This window comes from Rattus norvegicus, chromosome 2 (assembly GCF_021556685.1).
Source record: "Rattus norvegicus strain SHRSP/BbbUtx chromosome 2, alternate assembly SHRSP_T2T, whole genome shotgun sequence".
Classification (NCBI taxonomy): Eukaryota; Metazoa; Chordata; class Mammalia; order Rodentia; family Muridae; genus Rattus; species Rattus norvegicus.
The window spans coordinates 192333645-192340314 of record NC_141535.1 but is presented as its reverse complement, the minus strand read 5'-3'; positions in this window follow the sequence as shown (position 1 = coordinate 192340314).

The window sequence follows — 6670 nt, the reverse complement described above, 5'->3', positions numbered from 1 at the left end:
TTATATGTTGGGGCATCTTTTGGGTATATGCCCAAGAGAGGTATAGCTGGATCCTCAGGTAGTTCAATGTCCAATTTTCTGAGGAACCTCCAGACTGACTTCCAGAATGGTTGTACCAGTCTGCAATCCCACCAACAATGGAGGAGTGTTCCTCTTTCTCCACATCCTCGCCAGCATTTGCTGTCACCTGAGTTTTTGATCTTAGCCATTCTCACTGGTGTGAGGTGAAATCTCAGGGTTGTTTTGATTTGCATTTCCCTTATGACTAAAGGTGTTGAACATTTCTTTAGGTGTTTCTCAGCCATTCGGCATTCCTCAGGTGTGAATTCTTTGTTTAGCTCTGAACCCCATTTTTTAATAGGGTTATTTGCCTCCCTGCAGTCTAACTTCTTGAGTTCTTTGTATATTTTGGATATAAACCCTCTATCAGTTATAGGATTTGTAAGATCTTTATCCCTGAACTCAAGCAGTATTACAGAGCAATAGTGATAAAAACTGCATGGTATCAGTACAGAGACAGACAGATAGACCAATGGAATAGAATTGAAGACCCAGAAATGAACCCACACACCTATGGTCACTTGATTTTTGACAAAGGAGCCAAAACCATCCAATGGAAAAAAGATAGCATTTTCAGCAAATGGTGCTGGTTCAACTGGAGGTCAACATGTAGAAGAATGCAGATCGATCCATGCTTATCACCCTGTACAAAGCTTAAGTCCAAGTGGATCAAGGACCTCCACATCAAACCAGACACACTCAAACTAATAGAAGAAAAAGTGGGGAAGCATCCCAAACACATGGGCACTGGAGAAAATTTCCTGAACAAAATACCAATGGCTTATGCTCTAAGATCAAGAATTGACAAATGGATCTCATAAAACTGCAAAGCTTCTGTAAGGCAAAGGACACTGTGGTTATTACAAAACGGCAACCAACAGATTGGGAAAAGATCTTTACCAATCCTCCAACAAATAGAGGGCTTTGCTATCTTTTCAGGTTCGTGAAAGCTCTTGTATCTATGACAAACGACACATTTGTGTGCTCGTGTTAACACATGGCCGTGTGTGCACGCGTGCGCGCGTGCACGCACACACACACACACACACACACACACACACACACACACACGAAGGGGGGCGCAGACACAGAGACACAGAGACAGAGAAAAAAATAGAGAATAAAGCAAAAATCCTAAAAATCAAGTCTTGGACTGGAAGTACACTTTTTAGATAATATGTAATTATAGAATAGAAAGGATTTAATGCAGGAGCTTGAAGCAAGAATATATGAAAAAGGGGTTGGGGATTTAGCTCAGTGGTAGAGTGCTTGCCTAGCAAGAGCAAGGCCCTGGGTTCGGTCCCCAGCTCCGAAAAAAAGAAAAAAGAAGAAAAAAAAAGAATATATGAAAAAAGGGGGGGTTGCCTAAGAAAGAGAGGCTAGTAGAGAAGGGGAAGCCTAAGGAGAATAAGACATTTTGCAGACCTAGGAACAAAGTGATTTAAGAAGGGAGTATTCATGCTTATCAAACCCTACTGAGAGGCCATACCTAAAGGCAGAAAGAAGTCATTGGATTGGGAATTGTTGGAAATAATATAGTCTCTAATCTCAAGGACATAGTCAAGTAGAAATATTTTATGTAAAAATAAACAGATCTCTTATAATTAGGTAATTTGACAGTAGCCATGTCTACAGGCTACAGAAGGGTAGATGATAATTTTACATAATTTATTCAGGTCATTTAGGACATTGACTTTTGGGCATAAATAGGAAGACTAGAGTTGAACAAGACCAAGAAAGCAAATATATAAGAAATAGCAATATAAAAAAATAGAATGAGATGAAGAATAAATAATTAGGAAAACAATCTACATTTATTTATGTAGGACCATATCAACTGTTGTACTGCAGTTTGGGTTCAAAAAATAGAATAGTGTTTAAGCAAGTAAAACAGACCTTATTGTTTAAGATACCATCTTTTGAAATTTTTGAAGATTATGAAGTATATGGACTTTTAATCCTGACCCATCTTTGCAGCTGAGTACAAAACTTGTTTTAGGAAGATCACTAAGAATAGTAGGCAGGAAAAGGCTATTGTAGTCATTAAAATGGTTCAATAAAAGTTGACAACATTTTAGATTGTTTTGGATTAGGCCTAATACCTGTCCTGTGACAAATACCCACAGCTTCATCACTCTGGCTGGTGATAAGTGTCCTCTACTGCATATAAATGGAATTCAATGGTGCTGAAAGGCAAATTGTGTTGGTTGGTACAAAGGTTAGAGATATATTATTCATAATTCGGGCAACCTGAATTCAAACTATAGTACTACATTAAGAACATCAGTGACAGATTAACTGTGGATTACAAACAGAAAATGACAAAAAAGAAAGGTAGGCTTAATAGCACTTCAGTTATGAAATCAGAGGCCTTGGAGCCTCCCCTTGAGATGAATCCCAAGTTGGGCTGGTCATTGGACTCTTTCCTTCAGTTTCTTCACTATTTTTGGCCCTGCAGTTCTTTTAGACAGTAACAATTCTGGGTCAGAATTTTTTCTGTGGGATGGCAACCCCATCCTTCCCCTTGATGCCTGTCTTTCTATTGGAGGTGAACTCTCTAAGTTCTCTCTCTCTCTACTGTAGGGCATTTCATCTAAGGACCCTTTGAGTCCTGAGACTCTCTCACCTCCCTGGTCTCTGGTACTTTCTAGAGGCTCCACGCCACCTCCCATACCCGAGGTTGCACATTTCCATTCATTCTGCTGTCCCTCAGGACTTCCCTCCTGTATCCTCCTGCCCCCAATACCTGATCATCTTCCCCTCTTCCTTTCCCTCTCCCACCAAGGACCCTCCCTCCCTCCCCCTCCTCTGATTGCTTTTTTTCTCCCTCTCAAGTGGAATTGAAGTATCCTCACTTGGGCTCTTAGGCTTGTTAACCTTGAGTTCTGTAGATTGTATCCTAGATACTCTATATTTTTTTTGGCTAATATCCACTTATTAATAAGTACATACCATGCATACCCTTTTGGGTTGAGTTACGTCACTCAGGATGATATTTTCTAGTTCCATTCATTTTCCTGCAAAACTCATGATGTCCTCGTTCTTTTTTTTTTAAGATTTATTCATTTATTATATATAAGTACACTGTAGCTGTCTTCAGATACACCAGAAGAGGGCATCGGATCTCATTACAAATGGTTGTGCCACCATGTGGTTGCGGGGAATTGAACTCAGGACCTCTGGAAGAGCAGTCGGGTGCTCTTAACCACTGAGCCATCTCTCCAGCCCAATGTCCTCATTCTTAATAGCTGAATAGTATTCCATAGTGTAAATAAATCACATTTTCTGTATCCATTCTTCTTTGGGGGACATCTGGATTCTTTCCAGCTTCTGGCTATTACAGATAAGGCCAATATGAACACAGTGGAGCACGTGTCCTTGTTACATGTTGGAGCATCTTTTGGGTATATAACCAGGAGTAAATGATATAGCTGGGTTCTCAGATAGAACCATTTTCAATTTTCTGAGGAAATGTTAGATTGATTTCTAGAGTGGTTGTACCAGCTTGCAATCCCACTAGAAATGGAGGAGTATTCCTCTTCCTCCACATCCTTGCCAGCATCTGGTATCACCTGAGTTTTTGATCTTAGCCATTCTGGTGTGATGGAATCTCAGGGTCATTTTGATTTGCATTTCCCTGATGATTAAGGACTTTGAACATTTCTTTAAGTGCTTCTTGGCCATTCAAGTTTCCTCTGTTGTGAATTCTCTGTTAAGCTCTATAGCCCCATCCCCCCCCCTTTTTTTGGTGGTTAGCTTCTTGAGTTCTTTATGTAATTTTTTGATATTAGCCCTTTATCAGATGTGGTGTTAGTGAAGAATTTTTTCCCAATCTGTAGGTTGCTGGTTTGTCCTATTGACTGTCCTTTGCCTTACAGAAGCTTTACAGTTTCATGAAGTCTCATTTATCAATTCTTGATCTTAGAGCCTGAGCCACTGGAGTTCTGTTTAGGAAATCCCCTCCCTCTGTCCTGTACCAATGAGTTCGAGACTCTCTTCTATTAGATTCAGTGTATCTGGCTCTATGTTGAGGTTCTTGATCCACTTGGACTTCAGTTTTGTGCAAGGTGACAAATATGGATCTATTTTTATTTTTCTATATACAGACTGACAGTTAGACCAGAACTATTTATTGAAGATGCTGTCTTTTTTTCCCATTGTATAGTTTTGGCTTCTTGGTCAAAGATCAAGTGTCCATAAGTGTGTGAGTTTATTTCTGGGTCAGTTCTATTTCCTTGATCGCGCTGTTTGTCTCTGTACCAATATCATACAGTTTTTATCACTATTGCTCTGTAGTACAGCTTGAGATCAGGGATAGTGATTCACCTAGACGTTCTTTTTATTGTTGAGAATGGTTTTTGCTATCCTGGGTTTTTTGTTTTTCCATATGAAATTGAGAATTGTTCTTTCCAAGTCTTTGAAGAATTGTGTCAGGATTTTGGTGGGGATTGCATTGAATCTGTAAGTTGCCTTTGGTAGGATGGCCATTCTTACTATGCTAATCCTACCGATCATGAGCATGGGAGGTCTCTCCATCTGAGGTCTTCTTTCACTTCTTTCTTGAAGTTTCTGTCACACAGATCTTTCACTTGCTTGGTCAGAGTCACACCGAGGTATTTTATATTATTTGTGAATATCGTGAAAGGAGTTGTTTCCCTAATTTCTTTCTCAGCCCATTTATCATTTTTATAAAGGAAGGCTACTGATTTGTTTGAGTTTATTTTCTATCCAGCCACTTTGCTGAAGTTGTTTATCAGCTTTAGTAGTTCTCTGGTAGAATGTTTGGGGTCACTTATGTATACTGTCATATCATCTGCAGACAGTGATGCCTTTACTTCTTCTTTACTACTTGGTATCCCCTTGATTTTCTTTGTTGTCTTATTGTTCGATAAAGGGAGAATAGACAGCCTTTTCTTGTCTCTGATTTTAGTGGGATTGTTTCAAGTATCTCTCCATTTAATTTGATGTTGGCTGTTGGTTTGCTGTATGTTGCTTTTATTATGTTTTGGTATGTGCCTTGAATTCCTGATCTCTCAAATATTTTTTAACATGAATGGGTATTGTATTTTGTCAAAGGCCTTTTCAGCATCTACTGAGATGATCATGTGATTTTTTCCTTTGAGTTTGTTTATATAGTGGATTAAATCGATGCATTTCCATATTTTGAACCATCCCTGCATCCTGACTTTCTCTCTCCCTCCAACTTTTCCTGGATTTCCTCTGTGGTGATTTGAATGAGAAGTGTCCTCACAGGCTTGTGTATTTGAACACTTGATCTCTAGTTAGTGGCCTTGTTTGGGAAGGTTATGGAACCTTTAGGAGGTGAAGCCTTACTAGAAGTATGTCACTGGGGGAGTGCTTTCAGGTTAGATGGTCTGGGCTTCCTGTTTTCAGTCTTTGCTTCCTGTGTGTGGATCCCATCTGCCCAGCCAGCTTGTGCTCCTCCCACCATTCCTCTGCTTAGCCAGATTCTGCTCCTCCCACCTTTCCTTCCTTGTCTGTTACCATGCTTTTCTTCCATGACAGACTTCATCCCTTAGGAACCAGAAGGCAAAACATATCCTTTTTCCTCAAAGTTGATTTTTGTCAGGTTATTCTGCTATAGCAGCAGAAAAGTAACAACTATTCTCCCTCTGTCTTCCAACTTCATGACTTCTTTTTCTTTTTAAATAATACACTAAGTTCAATTAATGCTGCCCATATATGAAGAGGTGTGGGACTATCCTCTGATAGCATGGCTCAGAGATCACATCTCTAAAGAAAACCAGTCTTCCCTTTATTGGCAGCTATCAGATATCAAAAACTACTCAACTAGGGTAGGCTTTCATATGCCTGTCCCCTCCATGAATGTTGACTGACTTGATCTTGTACAGGTCTTGTGCAGACAATCACAGGTGCTGTGATTTCATGCTTGGTGGTCCTGTCATGTCCTGAAGACAGTTTTCTTCAGTCTTCCCTGACAGTCTAACTCCCCCTCCCATAATCCATAATGTTACCTGAGCCCTGGGGGTGTAATACAGGTATACCAGAGCTCTGTAGACAATTTTTCTTTACACTTTGACCACTTGTGAGTGGTTCTCTGTATTAGCCATTGTCCATTGGACCAAGAACCAATAACCATAATTAATACCCATGTGCATCACCCAGGTTCTTGAAAGCAAAGTAACTTGGAGAATGAAATTCCTATAGATGAACACATGAAGGGTAAAATCAAGCGACTCTGACCATAGTAGATCTTCACAATGTAATTCATCATAATAAGCAAATATGCAGAAAAAACAAGGTCAAACTAATCTTAAGAATTTAGAAGCATTCCTTAGCTCAAAATTTAGTGTTTTAGTCATGACAGGACCATTACACTCATTCACATATAATTAGAAGGTCTTGGAGCACTGCCTACTAATATTAACTCCAGTGATGGAATCCACTCTTTATATATATAATTTTACATGTAAACTGTGTTACTTTTGGATAGTACTTTATTTTTCTTACTAATATTTTTTAATTTTGTGTGCATAAATGTGTATATGTTTGGACACATGTGTAATGGCACATATGTGATGTCATAGAACAACTTGCAGGAATTCTATTGTTCACCATGTAGAATTGT